We start from the raw sequence: 21625 nt of genomic DNA, 5'->3' as shown, positions 1-21625 counted from the left end.
CTGGCCTGGAACAAGGCAGAACAAAGCTAAATCTCTTTTCATGTTTTCAAGTTCATGCACTGAGAGTGGATAGAGCCTGTCAGTGGGACAGGGCCAGTTCCCATCTCTGAATGATTAGCGGCTTCTCAGCTGGGACAGTCAGCAGAATCAAGGGCATCTGTGCCATCCCTTCTGAAGGCCATCAAGGTTTATTCAAGAGTCAAGGGTATGGAGCAGGACGGTTCCAGCAGGAGCCTCTGGTTTAGGGAAAGATGATGTAGCTTTTGTGGAGGACCCTGCTGGGAAGGATTCTGGGGCAAGTGGATTGAAACTGAAGTCATCCCTGAATCCTCTCTTTTGTTACTCAGTTTGGGTAGGGTGATGGTGCTGGTATGGTTGGTTTGTTTGGAGGTTTTTTGTTTTTTTAATATAATAGAGATTTTTCTAATTTCTTAGTCAATTCATATTACTCTTTCTCTGACCTTCATCTGAGAATAATACACGTGCTGTGGTTATAGCAGCAAGGATGAGATTATATTTCCGTGAGGATCTCTGAGCCTTCTACCCATGGTCCAGAGATTTTTTAAATTCTCATCTTAGTAGATACATTTGTTTATAATGCTTTAAACATCAGGAGTTTTTGCTTTTATCTGGAAACTAATTTCAAACACTGAAACCAGTAGATGTGCTATTTCCCAACAGTACTGCAGGAGAGATTAAAAAGAAAACAAACCAGTACATTGCTGTGGGACCAAGGTGCTCTTACCTAACTCATCAGTATTCAACCATTAATTCTGTTCATTTCTAGAAAACAAAATCTCTTTCTTCAAGGTTGTACTTATAAGGTATTCACATATCCAGATGGCTTACGGGCATTATCATGACTTGTGAGCTGAATTAGTCTTTATGTGGAGTTCCATTTTTCTTGTTTCCATTATTTGCATCACTTATGGCAAGGGTGCACTGACAATGCGTTTCAGTTGAAGCCCTCTTTCATTTTCATTTGGCATAGCAGTGACAAGCAGTGCCTGAAAACATTAACAGTATTTCAAGAGTCTGGTAGGTGTTCACTGTTTTATATAGACTTTTCTCCCAAAATCAAGATTTCATCATTGGAACTTGGCATTGCTGACAGGTTGTCAGGGTGGAAAAAAGAGTTCAACATGGACATGAGAAATAAATTTGAAAGTGCACGATGTTGCCTTAGAAGGTTTAGAAGCAGCCTTGCCTGGGTAGATTACACTCTGGATACCAGCTTTTTACATGTTATAGTAATAAATGCAGATACTCCACCTTTATCTCTATTACACGTGCTGACATCTGCCGTGAGTATTGTATTTGCTCTCTGAAATAGATTTTTATCCCACACCCTCAATGGTGCACAGCTACATTCTGAAATGAGTCTTTTCCTACATTACCCACATTTTATAAATGACTCCAGCAGAACTTCTTTCACGTCTACCAGTTCAGAAATTTAACATGTTCACCTGCAGTATATTGTAATTCAGATGACTGCAGGAAAATTGAAGCTCAACATTTGCAGATAGACTCTATTTCACTGAATGTGATGGATGTGGATGTAGATTCTCTGTACACTGAATAGATTGCAGGTAAAAGCAAGTATTCTGTCTTGGGCTGAACGTGATGAATGTGAGACTTGAATGCCTGGATATTGAAAACACACATTGCTTGAATGGACAGGTATACTGTATCCACGCTTCTGATCTCTGCTGCATACCTATCCACACTAGTCATTTTCTTTGGTGCCTGCTGTGTGCCAGATTGGCAGCCTAGTAGAGTGGGAATTCAGTCTGAATCTAAAATGTGGGATTTCTAGGCTGCTAATTGAGACGACACGGGAAATATCAAGGAGCATCTGTTACCTATGCTCACCTATTTTAAAATTAAAAAAAAGCAGGGGAAGTTTCATGCTTTCATTAGTTTGCTAGCCTTTGGTGTAAGAAATAAATACAGGATGTTTGTTGGTGTTCAGAGCTCATTTTCTTGAAGGGACTGGTTGTTGGCAGCCGCCTCACAGCGATGCAGGATACCTGCTCTGCTTTTCCCACTTCGTTGCTGGCCGTGTTGAAGGTGAGTGGACCATTATTGATTGGTCGTGGCCCAGGAGCTGCTCCAAGTTTCTCACAACTCGACAGTCTCCAGTTTTCCTTGGAAAACACCAGTATAATCTCTCTCTTGTAGCAAGAGGAGGCTCAATAACATGAAGCTGTGTGATCTGGTGGACTGAACAAAGAACTACTTTTGTCTCTGGCGTGGGCTTCTTTTTGCAGCATTTTCAGAGTCGCACAAGCCAGGTCTTTCACGCTGTACGGCTAGAGTCGAGAGACGCTGGGCGCTTGCAGTTTCCACTGGAAACAATAAAAGCGTAGCAACTCTGAGAAAAGCATGCTGGTTTTAATTTCGGAAAGTAAATAGAGATTATGGGCCTATTTGGGAATAGAAGACTGATCTAGAATCAATATCCGTAGCCTTTGAGAAGGGGCTTTAATTACTGTTAAAATCTGTTAAAATTACTGTTAAAAATGGAGCAGAAAGACTAGTACTACAAGGATGTGTAAGCAGGGAATGCAGGCTTTGAAGAGCTATTAAATTTGTCAAGAATTATACTATATATTCGTCTCCCCAGCCATCCTGAGGGCTTTCACACTGTCCGTTTGCAAGCTTTTGCCAGCCAGGTGTCACGTGTCATGACTCTTTAAAGGCAAAAATTGCCCAAAGAGAAGACTAGCATTAGCATGGAATTTGAAGAAGAAAAAAGTAAAATATAATTGATTCAGAAGAGAAAAAAGAGTTGCAGAAGCTTAGCTGCTCTGAAACACAATCTCACTTTTATTACATGGAGTATATTGCAATTCCCACTGACACACCTCTGTTTCTTTTCTGACTTGAGTTTCTGCAGATGCTTCTGATAAAATACTAAAAAATTACTTTTAAGGCCCTCAGGGGGTGATGAGGGACTGTTGGGATTTGCAATGTTGATTAATAGGGTATGAACTGTCTCCAAAAGCGCCAGGAAGATCCTTCTGACACACAGAGCATGAATGCACCTGAGCTGCTCAAAATGTTCATTGTAATAATGGTGTCAGGCTCAGTGCAGTGTGCAGTGCAGTCCTGGCTTTAACGTGGCCACATTTTTCAAGTTGTTCTTGACAAAGTGCATGGTCACACATCCCCGCAGCACATACTACTGACTTAACAAGCCTGCAACCTTGTCATTCTTTCTTCTGCCTTTAAAACAAAGGCCTGGTACGTGCATCTTTTTTGGTGTCCTACCACTTTTCACACAGCTTTTGGAAAGAGCTGTTTGGGTTTTCAGAGTGTCCCTTCATTTTAGGAACAGAATGTGCTTTTTGAATAGCACAATTCTGAATTTAAAATTATACCCCAGTGAAATAGGCTGAAAACCTCAGCAGGTGTTTTGCAGAAAAACAGCAAAAGACAAAGTAGGGACTATGCCAGGCAAGTGTACAGGGATGAGAAGCGCCAAGAAAGATTTCTTTCTGTACTCTTCAGCTTTATGTAAGCTGGTGTTAGTAGCCTCATTTGTACCGTGTATGTGGAAAAGGATAAAGTTCTGCTGACCTTTCCTTAATTATTTATCCTATAATTTTTCAGTGCATAACCTCTGAAGCCTAAACAATGAGATAACATGGAGTGTTTTCCTATTGATCTCTTCACTAGAAGTCTGATGGTGTGGGAAATATCATAGTTGTGACACTCAATGTAAACTTCAGAGCTGCAGATTTAACAGGTCCTGCTGAGCTAAAAGGAGACTTTGGGGCCTGAAAAAACTGAAGAATAAATATGCAGCCTGAAATAGGGCTGAAACAGGTATGTAAGTATGTTTGACTTAACATAAACATTGGGACTAACCTAAGTGTCTATCATTCACAAAAAAAAAAACAATCCCAAACCTAAAAAACCCACCCTCTCCCTTCCTCTCACCATCAACTTTCTCTTCATACAGAGCAGACAAACAAATTCAGGAAAGAGAATTATCTTGGAAATGTAGCATGGATTCTTGCTGTGAGAAGTGAAGGATTTTTTTTTTCCCCTTATAGAAAGAAGAAAGTAATATAAACAGGGATATTTTTGCTTTTTAAAACCAATCAATAAAAATGGATTTTGCATACAGCATATATTTGTTTTAGCGACTTTGTGTGTATACGGAGCCCGTGTTATTAGTAATAACTATGAAATAGAAAGAGATCTGGGGAACTGTATTTGGTAAAAATATTTCAGGAGAACTGTTTAAAGATTATACAATTAAATTTTCATAAATCTCATGGTGTTTTCTGAGGTACTTTACATTTCTAGTGTAAAAGACATTTGAATTATTTGTTTTTAATTGTGTTTAACTAGTGCAACATGGAAAGAAGTTTGCTTAAGTCTTCGCAGAGCAAAACAAGAAACAGGAACAGTCCCACTTTTCAATAAGAATTAGAATAACTACTGATTTGTCTGTAGAGATTTGCAGCTCTAAATGGCTGTTGTTATTAAGAAATATGTAACCCATTGTAAGTTGTTTTTCTTGATAAAGTTAGAAGTTGACAGTTCAGCATGTGAGATGTGAATTTTAAACGAGTGCACTGGAGGACAGGCAGAAGGTTTAGTGCGTGGAGAAGAGTTAGCACTTCTATCTGTTTGGAGATTGCACAGTTGAAGCAAAATAACCGGACATCTAAATACACTAGGAAATACAATTTTATCTTAAATGTAAATTTTATTATCCTTAAGGACATTCAGTATTTTCAGTAATTTACAGAGATTTTTTTTAAAAAAAAAGTCTTCAAATTGTGCTTAAAACTACTTAAAATACATTTTAATGTACTCTTATTCAAACAAAAACTAAAAAAAAAAAAATTAAAAAAATTCCCCAAGCTGAAAATCTCTTACTTCTTATGGAAGGCTTATGGATCAGAAAAGAGAGAAGTAGAATCTCTTAAAATTTTAAAATTTGCAGTAATTCTTGAGCCATAGCAGCTAAATACAGTTCGCTTTCTCATTGCTTCTGAAACTTTCAAGCTGTTTTATGACAGCCATCACATTCTGTGCTTTATGCACATATGCAGTTTGATAAGAGGGAAAGTTACAAAACTGGAGAAGATTAATTTTGCCTTGATTGACCTTGGACTCTTAATTGCTGGTTAGCGAAGAAACACTCCTTTGAAGTGTAAAAGCAGTCACTGCATTTAAAGACTTGGACTGCACAAGTGGGAAAACAATCTCTTGGATATTTTTCATAGAAAAAGTTGATCTGTAAATGATAATCAAAGAGCAAGCTATTCAAGAGTTTCTTCTCTTCTTGTTCTTTTAAATACTTTCTATTCTTATTCTGCATTCCTCATGCTGCGCTTTGGCATTTGGAGATGAATGCCATCTCATATGGTGACAATAAGGCTAATTCAGTGCCCTTCTGTAGGACATTAGGCTGTATGTCCTGCTACACGTAAGGGATTAATTAAATAGCTGTGAATAGCATACTTGAGACAGAAAGGTCACTGTCAGCACTTTGTATGCTTATGCTAACCAGTTATGTTAGGAAAATAAAATGATGCATTAAGCGTAATTACACATGAATTTGAGATTCTTCAAAGTAGAACCAGTTATTGTCAATTAATTGACTTGGTGATGTTTTCTGTAAATGATTCGCTTCAGACTTTGTTAATGACAGAGTATTTCCATGTTCTTTGCAAGGTATGTGTTTTCTTAGCACCCTGATTCAGAGTCTTCTTGTCAGGTGGCCAACCTTTGGTTGCATAATTGTGTTTATAACTACTTTATATCTGTCTGTATTATCAACCTGTGTCTACTCTAAAAAAGAAAATTTGGAAAAATACTAGGCCTGAAATTCCTTTTGGAAGAAGGTTTTAGCTCAGTTGCTACCATTTTGTAATGTAAAGGTGAGCAGAAGACAGAGACAAAGAAAAGGGAGATGGGTAAAAGCTAGGCGCTGATGAGGAGGTCAACCCCTGCATATATGTCTGCGTCTTGGCCCTATTGATCATGCTGTGATGTTCTCTTCCTTCTTTATTGTCTTGTACAGCACTCGGGGCAAGGGGAGCAGATTTGGGGCACAAGTGAGATCTTGCACAACTTGTTTCCCTGTCCTGATCTGAGTTTACTGCAAATGCCAGTGAATCTCTCCTGCCTGCTCTGCCCCACTGCTGCCACCTCTCTTGGGGCATGTTACCTGATTACTAGCCTTGGGTCAAGAGAATAAATTCAGAGGGTGTCCACCAAGAAGGGAAAGATCATCTTCTTTGTGGTCCCATGTGCACCAGGCTGCTTCTACTTGTGTCCTTTCATGTGCCCTGTGATGCCTGTGTGAAGGTGCAGTTACCAGCATAGGTTATCCTGTACATCTTTATTGGCAGATGGGCTGCAAATTGCAACCCCTCTTGGACACCAGCTCTGTGTTACAAACTGGGTGCTTTCTTTTTGATTATGACTGATATAAATCGAATACCACTGTTCTGGGCGCTGTAAGAATGGATAATAAATGGCAGTCTTTGTCAGAAAGAGTTACCAGTCCAGATTGTTTTGTGGGTAAGTGATGAGGCAATAGACTGCTAATGCACAAATTGTTCAGGCACATGGGAAATTTAAGTACTACTGTCATGGTGTTTTCTATGCTCAATTTACTGGTATTATTATGTCATACTGGTGAGTTCATCACCGGGCCCTCGCAGATTGTTCTGTATTTATAATAACTAATACAGTTTAGTTTGTGTGCCTTTCTTTGAAATGATTTCATATTTATAGTGTGTTCTTTTGGTTTTGTTTTTCGAAAAAAAAAGAAACGAAGAGAACAGAAATCCTGACTGTTGTTTGGGAAGCTTGTTTGCCTCACTTTTTCATAGGTGCAGATGAAGATATTTATTCCGTGTATTCAGCTGGCTCACAACGACAGGTTATCACTTCAGTACTGTAGGGTAGGACTTTAATTGTATTCATTACATTTGGCGGAGGATTGGTGAGGGTAGCCTCTAAGGATTAAGACTGTTTATCTGGGTATGAAAGAATCATTTGGTAATCTGCCAGAGCACTTTTGTTGTAAGGGGAGGCTTTCCTGTCAGGCTGAAGAACCACTCAGATAAACAGGCTCTCTGTGCAGCAAGCTTTGGTGCATGAAGTCATTCGCTTAGGACACCTGTATCTCAAAACACTTGGGTTACCTGGTCTGCATCAGATAGTTGTGCTGACGTAGTAAACATTTGTACTTCAGCCCTTGAGGTCGTGTTAACATTCTTTCTTATCATACTGCAAATACATCACCAGAGGTTGTTTTGGACTTTCTTTTCATGGTTTTCTTCTTCAGTTGATAAATGAGTCTCTTGACAAGAACAGCTCATTCAGTGCATAGTAACTGGTAGCTCTTATTGGTTGTAGAACAGGAGCCACATGCGTAGAGCTGTTCTTCATGTTTTGGAACTTCATGGGTTACCCAAAAGTATAATTTCAATAAAAATAAATCCATAATGCATGCAGGAAGTGCCACAAAAAATGCATTCATCTCTTTTTGTGCAAGGGAAAGCAAAGAACTAAAAACAATCTACTGAAGCAAGGAAAAAAATAAATAAAACAACAAATTTATGTGCATACTTAAATAATAACTAAATAATTAAGACAATGGCCATTATTTAGTAGTTCGTTTTGGTTTAATGTATGTTTTGTTCTTAGTACAAAAGAGGAAAATATGTGCTCTACTCATGCAAAGGGAGATGATTTTGATAGTTTTAAAACTTTAAATGTCTTTTTAGCAGAGGAAGACAGCATTTGATATTAAACAGTGATGAACTTCGCTTATTAAATCCGAATTTGTTTTATGGAATACTGCTGATAGACAAGTAACTTAAACCTTTATATGTAGAAACTTGCTCTTATAGGAAGGTTCTACAACAGTGCAGTCAGGCTCTTGCATTGCCAGCAGAAGGCTTACTGGAAAAATATTATTTCCTATATGAGTTTATGGTGTGTCTTTGATGCACCATGTAAAATTAACTTCTATCTCTAGACAAGATCTAAAACGTTTCCAACAGTTCACTTAAAAGGGTGGGGAAAAAGAACACTGTGTTAACTAAGAAGATGACATATTGCCTGAGGCAGTCTGCTTTTCTCTTGGCTCTAGGAGGAATCTGCTGTCTCCTAAAGGTCTAATTCTTTATAATTATTATTTTTTTCTTTTTAAACAATATGTAGCTGTGGTCTTCTCACGTATTTGAGTGCCAGTTGCCCAAATAAAACAAAAAAGAATAAAAATAATCCATATTTCTGGATAAGGTAAATAATCTGCTAGCCTGCTTCATCTTCTGTTTAAGTACAGTGTTTGATCTGCCTAGCTCTGGGGAGCATTCTGATCCTGAAACGAGTGGAATCCATAACAGAAAATTGATCTGCTTTTGAAACACAGGAAGTGATGTGCCTCGCAAGTGCTTTTCATTGAGAAAATGATAATCGCATAAAGTTTCAGTAGCACTCGAGTGGTTAAGCTATCATGTGTCCAACAGAAATCCTAACAGCTGCCTGCTCCAAACAAAGGGATCCTTCCCAGGGTTTGTTTAGGGCCATGTTATACCACAGGTCTCACAAGTGTGTTTATGGACAATGGGATGTAATCTCCTTCATGACTCTTTAAGAACAGGGAATGACAACAAATCCTAATCTGTTAGCGGAGAAGTTTTTCACTTTAAAAGCAACCAAGTTTTGAATATAGAGTGACTTCATGTGCAGTATGCTTCTCTATTTAAAAGGCAGTCCCAAGGACTTTCAGAGTGCGCAGCTAATCAAAGCCCTGATGCTATTTTGAAAATCATCATGGGAATGTCTACAAATAATAACTATTTCTGTGCAAATTAAAATATAAATGAACTTGTACATAAACACTGTTATCAACTTTAATATTGAAAATGCTATTGAGCTTTAATGTGTTTTTCTCTCCACTTAGATATTCTGCCCCGATTCATTCTCAGGCATAATACTGGGCCTCAGCATCTGTTTTGTCCTCATGTAGAAACTGATCCAAAGCCCACAGCAGTCTTCCTTACAGAGTTGTGAAATTTGGATCCGATATCCATCTTCTTTTGCTGTTTTTAATGAGGATTATTGAGGATGAAATTCACTTCCTTGCATGCCACAGAAAACATTTTAATTAGGAATTCTCTGTTGTTTTTCTTAGCTTTGTCTTTCATGGTATCTTCCCATTCCCATGAGGTGAGCCTAAGGTTGGAAGAGTGTGGGAATAGGTCCATGTGCCACATCTTGATGCCTGCAAAGGTTACGTAGGTGGAATAGATGTATGAGGCAGGTCAGGAAAGCTGGACGTATCTATGATCACAAATTCTACATATCACTTATGTATGGAAAAAAATAAAATCATCTAGTGATGGTGTGGCAAAAGCTGGAAAAGAGTAAGAAGATGGGATGTATAAGGGAAAAAGAGAATCAGAATAGGAGTATCTGTATTTTGTCTTCCCTGTGCTTCTGTAGCCCTTAAATCTGACACTTGAAAGGTCTCCCTTGTTTTTCAAGTGGTGGAATGAGCCATATCTACATCTCTGCTACACTCTTCTACTTGAAGCCTGCTCTGGCTGCTTTGGTACTTCTTCTGTGGTAGTATGTTTTGTGGTAGTATGTTTGTCTAATAGGTTTCTGTAGCTTTGTTTTAAAATAGCGGGTTATTATTTTAATAATTGTTATAGAAACCAAAATGTTACAGAATTCTCTAAAATTTGGAATAGATTTTTTTTTTTACATTCCAAATCACAGGAATGCCCGCTTTTGGGGTCATGAAATCCTGCGTGCTCCTAGCAGTTCTTAATTCCTGTGCAAAATACACAAGATTACAGTTGCACCTAACTTCTTGTCCTCAGGCACAGTCTTAGTGTCATGAGTTTGATTTGTAGGGAAGGTGGTAGCAGAGATGTGGCATACCTTAAGTCAGTGTTCAGCTCCAAATGATGAAAAATATTACTGGCCTTGGAGATTATTTCTTTTTGCAGTGATACTGTTCATCATGGTTTAATTCGCTGTGTGAAAGGTTTCTCATTCAGTCCTTTGCAAAACAGTAATAAGAATGCATGAAATCAGTGAAAATAATTGCTTGTATCACCTCATTAAGATTTTGTATTAATTTGACTAGTTATAAGTACTTGTTTATCACAAGGGCATCGTTTTTAACTTTGAAACAAGTTCTGCAGATATTTAACCACGCTTTTTTTTTAGTGAAAAGGGATTACCACCATTTTTTTGACCACTTTTTTGAAGGAGACTATTTTAGTTGAAAGTTTTGTTGATCTGAATACTTGTATTCTGCAGCATACAAAACTGAAATGGTTCAGTGTATCCATCTTTTTAGGAATGCTTTGTTGCATGAGATGGTTAAACCAATGGGCCAACTTGTGAACCTCCGACTTGGTGGTTAAGTATGGTCTACGTTCAACATATAGACCTAGGACATTTTTCAAGTAACTGTGGAGCTCTTACTTGCTCGGGTTACCTATAGCTTAGGATCTCAAAGGGTACTCTGTTTGTTGTATGTCTATGAACCAAAAGGCCATTAACTGAAAGGGTCAAAGGGTTAATGGAAGACATAGTCTCCGCTTGCCATTATCTCACAACGTTCTGTGGGAAGCGGGGAAAGATAACACTTGCTCCCCTGTTCCTGTGGGTGGTTTTTAAAAAGGTGACCTCAGTGTTCTGTGACTAAATAAAAGATTAGATGCAAATACGGAGGCCAACAGAAATGACTTTGCTCAGACTGCTAGTCGAGAGCCACGCTCCGTTAAGTGACCATTTTGGTAGCATCAGGTCAAATTCTTCTTAGATGAGTAAATGTCATGGAGATTGTATTGCTTAATTGCCTAACTTTCTCTTCGTACGTGCTATTGTTACCCTTTCATGTACTCCAGGAGAAGAGCACTTACTTTCTCTGGGACCCAGGTCTATGGAAGATAGAACTTGGAGACAGATAAAAGGAAAACTTCAGCTTAGTATCATATCAGTGATATACTGATCAACTAAATATTTTTCCAGAGTGTTTAAAAATGCTTGAAAAATATTTGAAAGCATTAAAACCAAAATGTGTCACTTCCTCCAAGTTACACACATGGTTCTTTAAATATTACCTCTCTGAAGTTTTTCTGTTTAGAAATCTCATGAAGCTGTTTTATGTGCTATAAATTATTTTCTTAATTATTAATGCTTCTTATAACCTCAGTTTTGATGCTTGGTTAGTCTTTTGGAAAAGTAGAAACATATAAATCATAAAGGTAGTTCATGATACGTTGTATAAAAAGCTCACTTACTGATAGAGCAGAACATAAATAAGTAAAGTGACTTCATCTCAGAAAACTAGAGAGGATGGAATGCAAGAAAGGTTAGATTCACTTTTTGAGATCCACATTGCATTTGGTATCAATTCTAGGTACCCATGTAGCAGCTGTGTGGGAGAATGACAGAGGTGTCAAAAGCCAAAAAGAAGAAGGAAGGAGTCCAGACTGAAGGTTTAAAGAGATGATGTACTGATGGTTTGTGTTTCGGGGTTTTTCTTCCCTTTTTTAGTTTTAGGCTTGTAAATCAGATTGGGCTTGTGAACTGAGTTATTAGCCACGTGAGAGATGCAGTGTGGATGTGAAAAGTTGAACTGATGCATGCAGTTTTAAGTTTCTTGGTCCAAAGGACACCAAGTAGCACTTTTTAATGGAATTTTTAATGCTGTACTAAACATCAACATAGTCTTGTTTAGCCTTAGTTCGGCTTCTGAACTGCATTTCCTATTTATGTCTCCATATTATTTTAAAACTGGCTTAGAAGTTAATTTAGAGTAAATTAACTGATTTTTTTTTTTTTTTACTTCAGATTAGAATGCATACACAAAAGCAGATGATAATGCCTTGATTTAGACTACCTACATGCACATATGTCTATGTAGAGAGAGTTCAGCTAAAGCGTATTACCAAGAGGAGTCTAAAGGACGAGTGTGTCCTTTGGATTTTGAGAGCCTTAAACCAGGTCAGAATCATCACTGATGCTGTTGTTAACAAAGCTATATTCTAAGTTGAATGAAGTACAGGTATCTTTTGATACTTCTGTCTAAAAGTACTTTGTGCATCGATCTGTAAGGGGTCATCGGGCACGATGAGGCTGATGGACAGGAAACAAACCAAATACCGGCATTACGCCCGAGGCATTCTGTATTCTGGCCAGCCATGTAGCTGTGTTGTTCATCCCCAGACTCTGTGGTTTTGAAGTTAGCTTGAGGTTGTTGACAGCATCAGTTTCTGCTGTCACTTGATTTCACTAATTCTGACAAGAGAACCAGGTTTGGACAAAACAAAGGGAAGAAGAATTGCTCTCATCTTTAACGTTATCCCAGATGGCTCTATCCTTTTCCCTTTTGACTTCAGTTATTTCAGGTGATATACAGTAATTCAGTTTTCCATTTGTTTTTTTTTATCTCCATGACAGTAAGATGCAATAGTGAACATGACCACCCTCTTGTTTGTAAAAGCGCCGCTGCAGAAAATATTTGGCAAAGTTCTGCTCCTGTCTTTATCACCTGTCAGGTTTTTTTTTTGTTTCTTTTCAAATTACACTATACTATTTTATTCCTGAACAATGCAGGTGGTGATTAAATGGACATGCCACACGTGTTAAACTTATGCTAAGCACAGAAGGCACTTTGGGGAAAAGCATTAGACCATTCCCAATTGCAATTAAGAGAGGAGACTAAACTTGTAAAATTTAAACAGCTGTTGAAAACTCTGCCTTCAGTTTGACCCGCATCATATGGTTTCTTACTTCACTGAACTAAACTAAAATTTTTGATGAGTCCTGTTAAACAAGTGTGTGTTTTTTAAGAAGTTAATGTAAAGGCTTAAAAGAGCTTTCTTTTTTGTTTGTTGCTGTTGTTGTTTTGTTGTTTTATTTATCACTGAGTGATAGTCTTTTTCTTTCAGTATTTTGATTCATAATTCTTCTTTTGACAGGAAATTACATGCAGCTTGTGAATAAAAATATGTAACTTCTAATAACTGTTCAGTTTAATTGTTCAAGGGAAAATGGACTTGAGGTTTTTCTGTCATATTTGCATCTTTTACTTATATCTTGCTATGCATGGCCAATAGGAATTGCACAAATGTAAGTAACAATTATTTTCTGTCTCATCAGGTGAATAAATACTGTTCATTAAGATAAACAATTAACTCACTGTTATTCATTACAAGGGATGAAAAACTAATTTCATGTCACTACACTGGTGATTTCCTAAATAAAATTCACAGCAAGTCATTCTTGGCTCTCTAAAAGATTTTAAACATTTCCTCCATTCCCCTGCAGAAGATCCTTTCTCACTTATTTTGGCTTCTGTGATCTTAAGCCAGCAGACTTTGGGGTTTTTTTTAAGGTTGGAGGTTAATTTGTCAAAGCATTTCTTCATTCACTTTTCAAAGTCTTCTATCTGATTTTTCACTTTGTGGAAAGTCTTTGAACTTCTGTTGGAATGTCAGATCTCTAAAAAACTTCACTCGGAGAACCCAAATTTTTTTTTTTTTTTCGGTACTTCAGCAGTTAGGGGAATAAATGATTTTTAGGCCTGTCTCTGAACACTGCACAGCTAATTCTACCTATTTCAATTACACTGGCCACGAACCTCCAGTAACCTGCCTTCTCTTTCACAGAAAGCGCATGACCTTTTTGACTGATGCATAAATGAAGGAACAGCACACACGAAGTCTGTCAGAAGTGTTTGTGTGTGGCCACCAAAGAAGACCTTTCTTGGGCAAATGAGATAGAGAACTGGGGATTGTAAAGGCCAGCACTGAGGTGGCTGCTGGGAATTTCTGTCAGTGAGATAGATCAGAGCATTGTGCTTTTGTAGCCCCATAAAGACTTACGGGGGGAATAGTGGCTCCTGGAGGATTAGCCATAGCCTACAACGTGCACTTGAATGTTGATACCTGTCAGCAGCCTTGGAAGAGGGGCAAAGGATGCGGGAGAGCACTTGGTTGGCTTTTGGCAGCAAGAAGTGGAAGAATATAGTATCTCTTAAAATGCTCTTGAAGGGATTGCAAGATTAGGCAGCAGAGGAGTAATTTATATTTTTTTCTTTTCTTTCTTTTTTTTTTTTTTAATGCACTCCTCTTTAAATACTGAAGTGGAATTTTTAGGACCTCAGAAAATTCAGAATTAATCTTTACTTTTTTTTTTTTCCAAAGTTTATCTTATGAATAAATCCTTTCACATAGAGTTGTCAGTTGTTCTTGTAGGAGAATCATATGTTTTGGAAATAATTTTTTATTATCCGTGCAATTTTTGATCTCTGCCACAGGCTAAATCACAAATATTTTGTAGATGCTGTATTTTGTAGTTGTGAAAGCATCTGACAGGATAACTACTAATAGTGATGCAATTCTCTAATCTGTGTTTTCTGACATGGATCTTTTATCTTGTCTCTGAAATGGATTTTTTTCATATTATCTGATATGCTATTTTGCTGTATGTCTTTGGCACCCAATAACCCATAGAGAATTTCATTTAAGACAAAATAGTGACTCCAGCAGAAAATAAGTGGAGCCTTCTCCTGTGTAAGTTGTAATTGAGGTTGTGGCATGGCATATTGCCGTTGGCAGAGTTCTGTTACTGAAAAACTGAAACCATGATTTTGAGGCTGCTGCAGTGTAAGCAAAATGAATTAATTATTAGAGACATAGGAAGAATTAGAGGAAAAGAGAACGGCTTGTCGAGTGAAATACGATGTATTGACTTTTGGAAAAAGAGAAGAGCAGAGCAAACAACTTAGTAATGAATAATCCACTTTCAAGTAACTAATGACTTCTTTGCAGATCTGCAAGAGTTTTTCTGCTGGTTGGACTGGCTCTCCAAAGTCTATAAAATGTGTTTTAGAAAATGTATTTTTGTTATGTAATTCTTTCTTTGGATTTAACTGTGATTCTTTGACGAGGGGCTTATCAGATATCAAGCCACTAAGATTACTGTCTGTAAGTTGGTTTTAAGTATATTTTTAAATGAATTGCAAGAGCTCTCACCTCAAGAAAAGAAAAAAAAAAGTGGAAAAGAAATAAACAAACCTAAAAATACTGGCCTGATTAAGGAAACATTCCAAGTTTATTATTTAAAGGATGTGGACTATGTTATTAAAGTAAATCTTCAGAGGTATGTACCTCTTAGTCATTTGCTGGATCAAGTCTTTCTTTCACAGAAGGACACAGTATTTTAATTTTGAGTTCTTTTCTTTTTATCTGCTTTGAAAGAATGTTTGCTTACAATCTTGGATGGTCTCTGCATGAATTTAGGTCCATATAGAAAATTTACCTATCTATGTTTGGGTTTTCCTACATCTGCTGATGTAACTTATACCCTATGAGCTGTCTTCTGGAGATGGCAAGGAGAAGGGAGGATAATAGGCATTATTTGATGTGTGTAATATGTAGCAAACCTGGCCTTTTCTCATTTTTGCCTGTCTTGCACTTCGTTACTTTGTTGTTTACCTTTTCTGTTTTTCTACAGTTTTATCTTTACTATTTCTCATTGGGCTGGATTGTTTAGATCAGACATCAGTGAAGCCAATATTTTTTTTTTTTCTGAGGGTCGAGAATGTTTTGATTCTCCCTACACTGGCAAAAAGTTATGATTTTTCAATTAATTTAATTTTTTAAAATTTCCTTTGAGTATCCTCACGTCTCATCCATCTCGTGGATCCAGAATGCTCAGTTTTGGTAATAGGAAGGTGCAGTGAGAGTATGACATGTGAATCTGATCAGTTCAGTCTCTCTTTACTCTGGTAAAGGAGTACAATGTTATTCAGCAGACCACTGTAATTCATGCTTATACTGAAGCCCACTGCCTCTGCACTTAGTGTTTTTATAAGGTGAGAAACATTCTGCAAGCATACAATTACATCACAGTTTTGTATGGTGCTTTTAAGAGTCTGCAGTAGTACTCTTATCTCCTTGTTTTGCTCGTTAAAGTAATTTTTAAGTAAGAAGGATGTGTATCTACAGCTCTCGTTTATATGCAGCTGTAGTTTTCACCTTGTAAGAAAATCTAAGTTTGTCAGAAAATAGGAAAGGGCAAATGTTATAGAATCATAGAATGGTTAGGGTTGGAAGGGACCTCCAAAGGTCTTCTAGTCCAACCCCCCTGCAAGGAGCAGGGACATCCCCAACTAGATCAGGTTGCTCAGAGCCTCATCCAACCTGGCCTTGAATCTTTGATATTTCAAATAAAACTATATCTGTGGTGGTATGAAATCTAAGTAACTCTGTTAGTAAAATAATTAAGATCAATGCTAGAGCAGCTAAGAGAAGAGGAAAACTTCTGAAGACCCTTATCCTGAAGTCAAGGCTTAAATAAATCCGGACACACAACTTCTCAGTGAGGTCAGAATATGAATTTTGTCCAAAGTCAGTTGGACATGTGCATTTGAAAAATATAACTTTAAATGGTATGTGGTGTATAATGAAATAGTGTAGATGTTGTAAATGCATATATTAATAAGTTTAAATTGAGTTCAGATTGAAATCGTTAGAATGATTGAAGCAGTAGGGGGAAAAATGATCTCTCAAGTTCTTTCAACAATTTTTTTTAATACACTTGATATTTTTATAACGGACTCTAACTTACCTTTCTTTTTGTGGTTCTGACTTCCTAAATTCAAAATTATTGCATAGCTCAAGGATGAGATGGATTGAAGTGCTTTTTATTACTGACTGTTCTGAGGCAAAATGTTTAAAGCAAACTGGGTAATGGAGGTAAATTACATTATATGGGGTGCTGGCCTTAAAGTGATCTTTCTATTATGCCTTCTGATAAAACAGAATTGCATTTGAGTTGTATAAAATGATAAAATGAATGAATAATAGCAGTGGGTAAACAAGGAAAAAAAAAGTGCATTTTGACTGGTTAAATAAATAAAGCAGAAAAGTTGAATAATGTTTTACTTCAATATATTTAATAGAGGACATCCAGTCTACTGGAAGGCTACTAAAAGAAACCAACTTTAATTTTGAAGGAGCCTGAAAAACTGACGGATACAAGCTAACAGCTCACCAAAAGTCTATAGCCTTTTGTCACAACTTTGGAAGTGGAGTTTAAAGGTTGACATCCCCACACAACCATCTACAAATTTTACCAGTGTTGAAAAAATAAAATGATGCTGGCTGTACTGGATCAGGCTGAAGAAGTGTCTAGCCCAGTGTTGTGTCAGGGGCCATTGAGAATATTCCCAAATTTCGGAAAATTCTCCCATCTTTCAGGTACTTGTAACAGACATTTCCTCAGCCAACGGCAGTGGGTTTTGGTTGTTCTTTTTTTTTTTTTTTTTTAATAACTTTTACAAGATTTTAGTTTCCTGGTTGTCTCTTGTTGCATTTGAACTTTCATAATGCTTCACCTTTGCAGCATTCTGTCACTTTTTCCCACTGTTTTATTGCAGGCTTAATGAAGACCTGTGTTTCTTTGTTTTTCCTTTCTTTGGAGTTTTTTTCCAGCCTCCCTGCTGCCTGTTACATTTGACTCTGATTCTTGCATGTGAAGAGGCGGTGAACAGCTGCTTCTTAATCACCTTCTCTAGGCCACTCAGGTTATTGTTATTCACCATCACAATTTTTTAAAGTAATAATTATTAGAGTTGATATTTTAAAATATTTTATGTTAATTAATGAAAGACAGTGGGAGGGTTTTGTACACCTAATGGTCTCTGGTTATTGGTTAGGGCTATGTGCTGAGTTCCTAGAGCCCTTAGTGGGGTCTGAAGGAAAACCTACTGGAGTTCTCTCTTATGAGAAGAGGGTGGTGTCCATGCATTCATATAAACACACAGGTAATTACTAGATTGCTGAAGGGGTGTGTAGAGCTGCATTTTCTTTGTTTTGATTTGTCTTTTTTTACAACTCCAAGGTAATAGCTTTGATCTGCTCTTATGGTTCACGTTGCAGCCAGCACTCGGTTCTCCAGGGCGAGCTTTACCTGTGCAGCTCTTGGGAGAGAGGTCCATCATCTGCATAGAAACACCTTTTTTTCCTTAATGCAGTGCCACTGCTTATGTGGTCAGATAACTCATTTTTAAACGGGCAGTACACTCTAGTTTATTTCCATCTATTTTACATCGGGCATGTTTTGCTTTACATCTGCCTTAATGTAATTTGCGTTACATTTGCCTGAGTATGTTGGCGGTCGGAGAGGCAGGCACCCCTCTCGATGTAATTACTGCGTATCTCCTGGGGGTAGTAAACCCTCATAGCTACAGTTACATGCTCTGGGATGGGGTAGTTCTGAGGACTGGTAGAGACATATGGAAACATCCAGTACTGGATAAGTTGCCCTTTCTAGCTGGCATTGAATATCTTGCACAAGAACCTGCCTTAATAAATTGCACATTAGTCAATAGTCATAGTGGAGAGGTCAGTGTCACGTGCGTGCCTTTTTATGACCTGTATGTTTCATCCATGTCCTGCCCGGGTGTTTATACAAACTTCACAACCTTCTTGGAATCCCTCTCTGAAGAGGAAATTTTAGTCACCTGTAGGTGACTCCATCTGGCTGGTTTTGTGAAAAAAAGAAACGAGCAACAAGATAGGATAAAACAGTGGTTTTCATAAAATCTTTATAACATATGGTGATGGTTTGTTTGAGAAGGATGGCAGGCAAAACAGGAAAGGGGGGGGAAAAAACAGTGGGAAAAGAGAATGCTAGTCTATTGTTTGTGAAACAGACCTCAGAAGTTCTCATGGTCATCTTCCTCACCCTGTGGTACTTCTCTCCTCTTAAACAGATTGCCCCATCAAGGATGTGGTGTGTTATTTCATAGATAAACTATTTTTCCAAATTTCCAGTAAATATTTTTAAGTTTTTTTTTTTTTTTAATGTGAATGTGATTGATAAGAAGACGTGGCCCCAGTTCACCAAATCCAATAAATCCATTTTCCCTTTTGCTCATATCCCCTTTTCCTGCAAAATGCCACCTTTTAGCACCAAGGTTCCTTGCCTTCAGTATAAATTGTAGCATTAGAAGAACTGGTGTTTGGGCTGGCTTTGTGGGATACAATTTTTGAGCTCTCTTTTACTTGGATTTTAGGATGTCATGCCTTGGTGACCAGATTGAGAGGATCTTCATTTGCCTTTTACAGTGAATTTATGGCCCTCGGCCAAATTAAGTTCACACACTCTTCTGATACAGTATGTACATGGGCGTGGAAGCACTGATAGAAGTTCTGACTTTCCCATAATGGGATAATGGAAAGTCTGTAGGGAATGGGACAATAATTTCCCCATTATGAATGGGCCTGGGAAATGAGTTTTCAGTTTCACTAATGTAAATCTTCTCTATGCCCACTCCATTTACTATCCGCTGTGCCTCTGGGTCTGCACTGAGAAGTGCTTCTGCACTTGTCTAGACTGATTAAGATTCATATAAATAGATGCTTTCTATATGAAATGTATTTGGCACTGTATTGACATTAGAATATATTACTCTCTTAGCCTTTAACAGTTGAACAAATTTAAATAAAATGATGGTTCATTTTTACAAGGTGATAAAATGAACATAATTTGGTTAATAACTTAATCTGGCAGCCTGGAATTAGATTACACATACCTGTATGCACAAAATTTAATTAGAGAAAATCAGATTCCATTTCTTTTGTGACCTTTGGATATTCCATCTCGTTGCCTAGAATGAGCCAGTTCAGACCAGTCAGTCCAAATCTGGTGGTGTCACTCATTCCTCCTCTCAATTGCTTTTTGTCTGTACTGTTTTCTTACTCTGAGAGAACATTTGTTTTCCCTTAATATTGCTAAACAAATTTCCTGTAGAAATGGAAGTAACATGTTGAGGGTTTCAGTACTACTTTGGCAGGTGGCTCTCACAATTATTTCCTGACAGGAAAAAAAAAAAAAGAGATTAATTTTGGCATACTAGCTGTGGTTAGTTTGACTTCCTGGTATTTGCTGTGTGGACTTATTTTGCCTATCAGTTTTTCTTATTTTTAAAAATTATTTTCTTTTTTGGTTTGTTTTGGTTTGTTTTTTTAAACTAGTTTTCTTTTGCAAATACCACCACAGTGGGTTGCAAAAGCCTGCTCAGTCACTGTGAGGGCAGTGATTTCTGTCACTGAGGCTTCAGAAATACAACAAAGACTGTCAGAACCTACTCCTGGACTTACTAAAATTATTAGCACTGCTTTTTTGCATGACTAGAAGCTGCAGTAATATCACTGTCTGCTTTATAAAAAATAAGTCCAGTGACAGAAAATAACAAATGGGATAACAAAGCACAGCTTGTTGAGATTTGTGCATGGACTTATAAGCAATGGTCATTGTTGAAGTATTTTATATCATTGTTGATCTGCATATTACTAGTTTTTTTTTTTTTAATCTGGGATGGGGTATGATTTAGAGAAGATATCTTTCTGCTGCGTATCCAGGTTCCACAATAAATACTAGATAGCTGTGGTTGACTAGAAAAAAAGATAAGTAACCTGACCTGCTGTGTTCTAGCAGAGCCTCATCCCTGCTCTAGCAGAGCCTCTACCCTTACTGAAGGTAGCAACTGGGACAGATGCAAGAGCGAATGTTTTTAGCACATCCCATGACCTGTTTGCTGCTGCTAGATCAAATGGTGAGAGGCAGTGAGTGGCCAGCTGAGAGCAGTAGCTTGGTTCCCCTGTGTTAGTCACAGAGCTGGGTTCTCATCTGCTTTCCAGACAACATGAAGTCAGACTACCCCAATAAGACATATTTGAGTTACATTTCAGTCTGAGGGGACAGTCATTACAAGGGCAAATTATTGTCCTCTAGCTTTATCAGAGTGAATCTGAATCATGCAATCTGATAGAGAAGTGAGATACGTGCTTTCGAAAGAAAAAAATCTCATGAAAGGAAGGATGAATGAAAAGGCATTTTAAAAGACTTCCAGACCACCTCCACAAAAATACCCAGGGGAAAGGGGTTTTGCTCCATCGATGCTATTTTCCGTTTGTTACAGAGCACTGCTTACGCTGTGTCCACATAGATCTCATCATGCACATACTCTCTCACACACTTTGCTGTCCACATCCTCGTTATTCTAATAGTCTGTTCCGGTTTTGTCAGATTTGGTGTGTCTGAATTTTGCTGTGTTATGTGCCTCCACCACATGCTGCTTTGTAGCCACTCCTTTTCTCTCTTAAAATATTAAAATACTGCCCTGGGACCACCAGGTTACATTTGTGACATGCTCATCATAAGGCATAGTAAATGAATCCTACTTAATTTATTGACCCTTCAGATTGAAACACTTGTATATGACTAATTTAAATGTTGACAGCAGTTTAAAAGCTTAAATACCAATTGCTGTTCCAGGAAAAAAAAAAAAAGTTGTTTTAAATTAATCACTTAAAATTCAAATTTAATGTAGTCAAGTTAAATAGTCTACTGAATTGCTAAAGCAGAGCATCAGATTAATAGACCTGGAAGCCTCTAATATTTGAATGAACCAATTAAGGCTTCAGTGCTCATTATATGATGCCCTGTCCCTGGAAGTGTTCAAGGCCAGGTTGGATGGATGGGGTTTTGAGTGACCTGGTCTAGTGGAAAGTGTCCCTGCCCAGGGCAGGGGAGTTGGAAC

The 21625-nt window shown here is 37.7% G+C and overlaps 1 protein-coding gene across 9 annotated transcripts in view; it reads left to right on the top strand.

Moving 5' to 3' along the window:
- The window catches only part of MACROD2 (mono-ADP ribosylhydrolase 2), a 924269-nt gene that overhangs the window by 335346 nt on the left and 567298 nt on the right, over positions 1-21625 (top strand). The window lies entirely within an intron of this gene.

Source organism: Chlamydotis macqueenii, chromosome 3 (genome assembly GCF_036417535.1).
Source record: "Chlamydotis macqueenii isolate bChlMac1 chromosome 3, bChlMac1.mat, whole genome shotgun sequence".
Taxonomy (NCBI): domain Eukaryota; kingdom Metazoa; phylum Chordata; class Aves; order Otidiformes; family Otididae; genus Chlamydotis; species Chlamydotis macqueenii.
The sequence above is the reverse complement of the archived record's forward strand: the minus strand, read 5'-3'. Positions and strand labels throughout refer to the sequence as shown.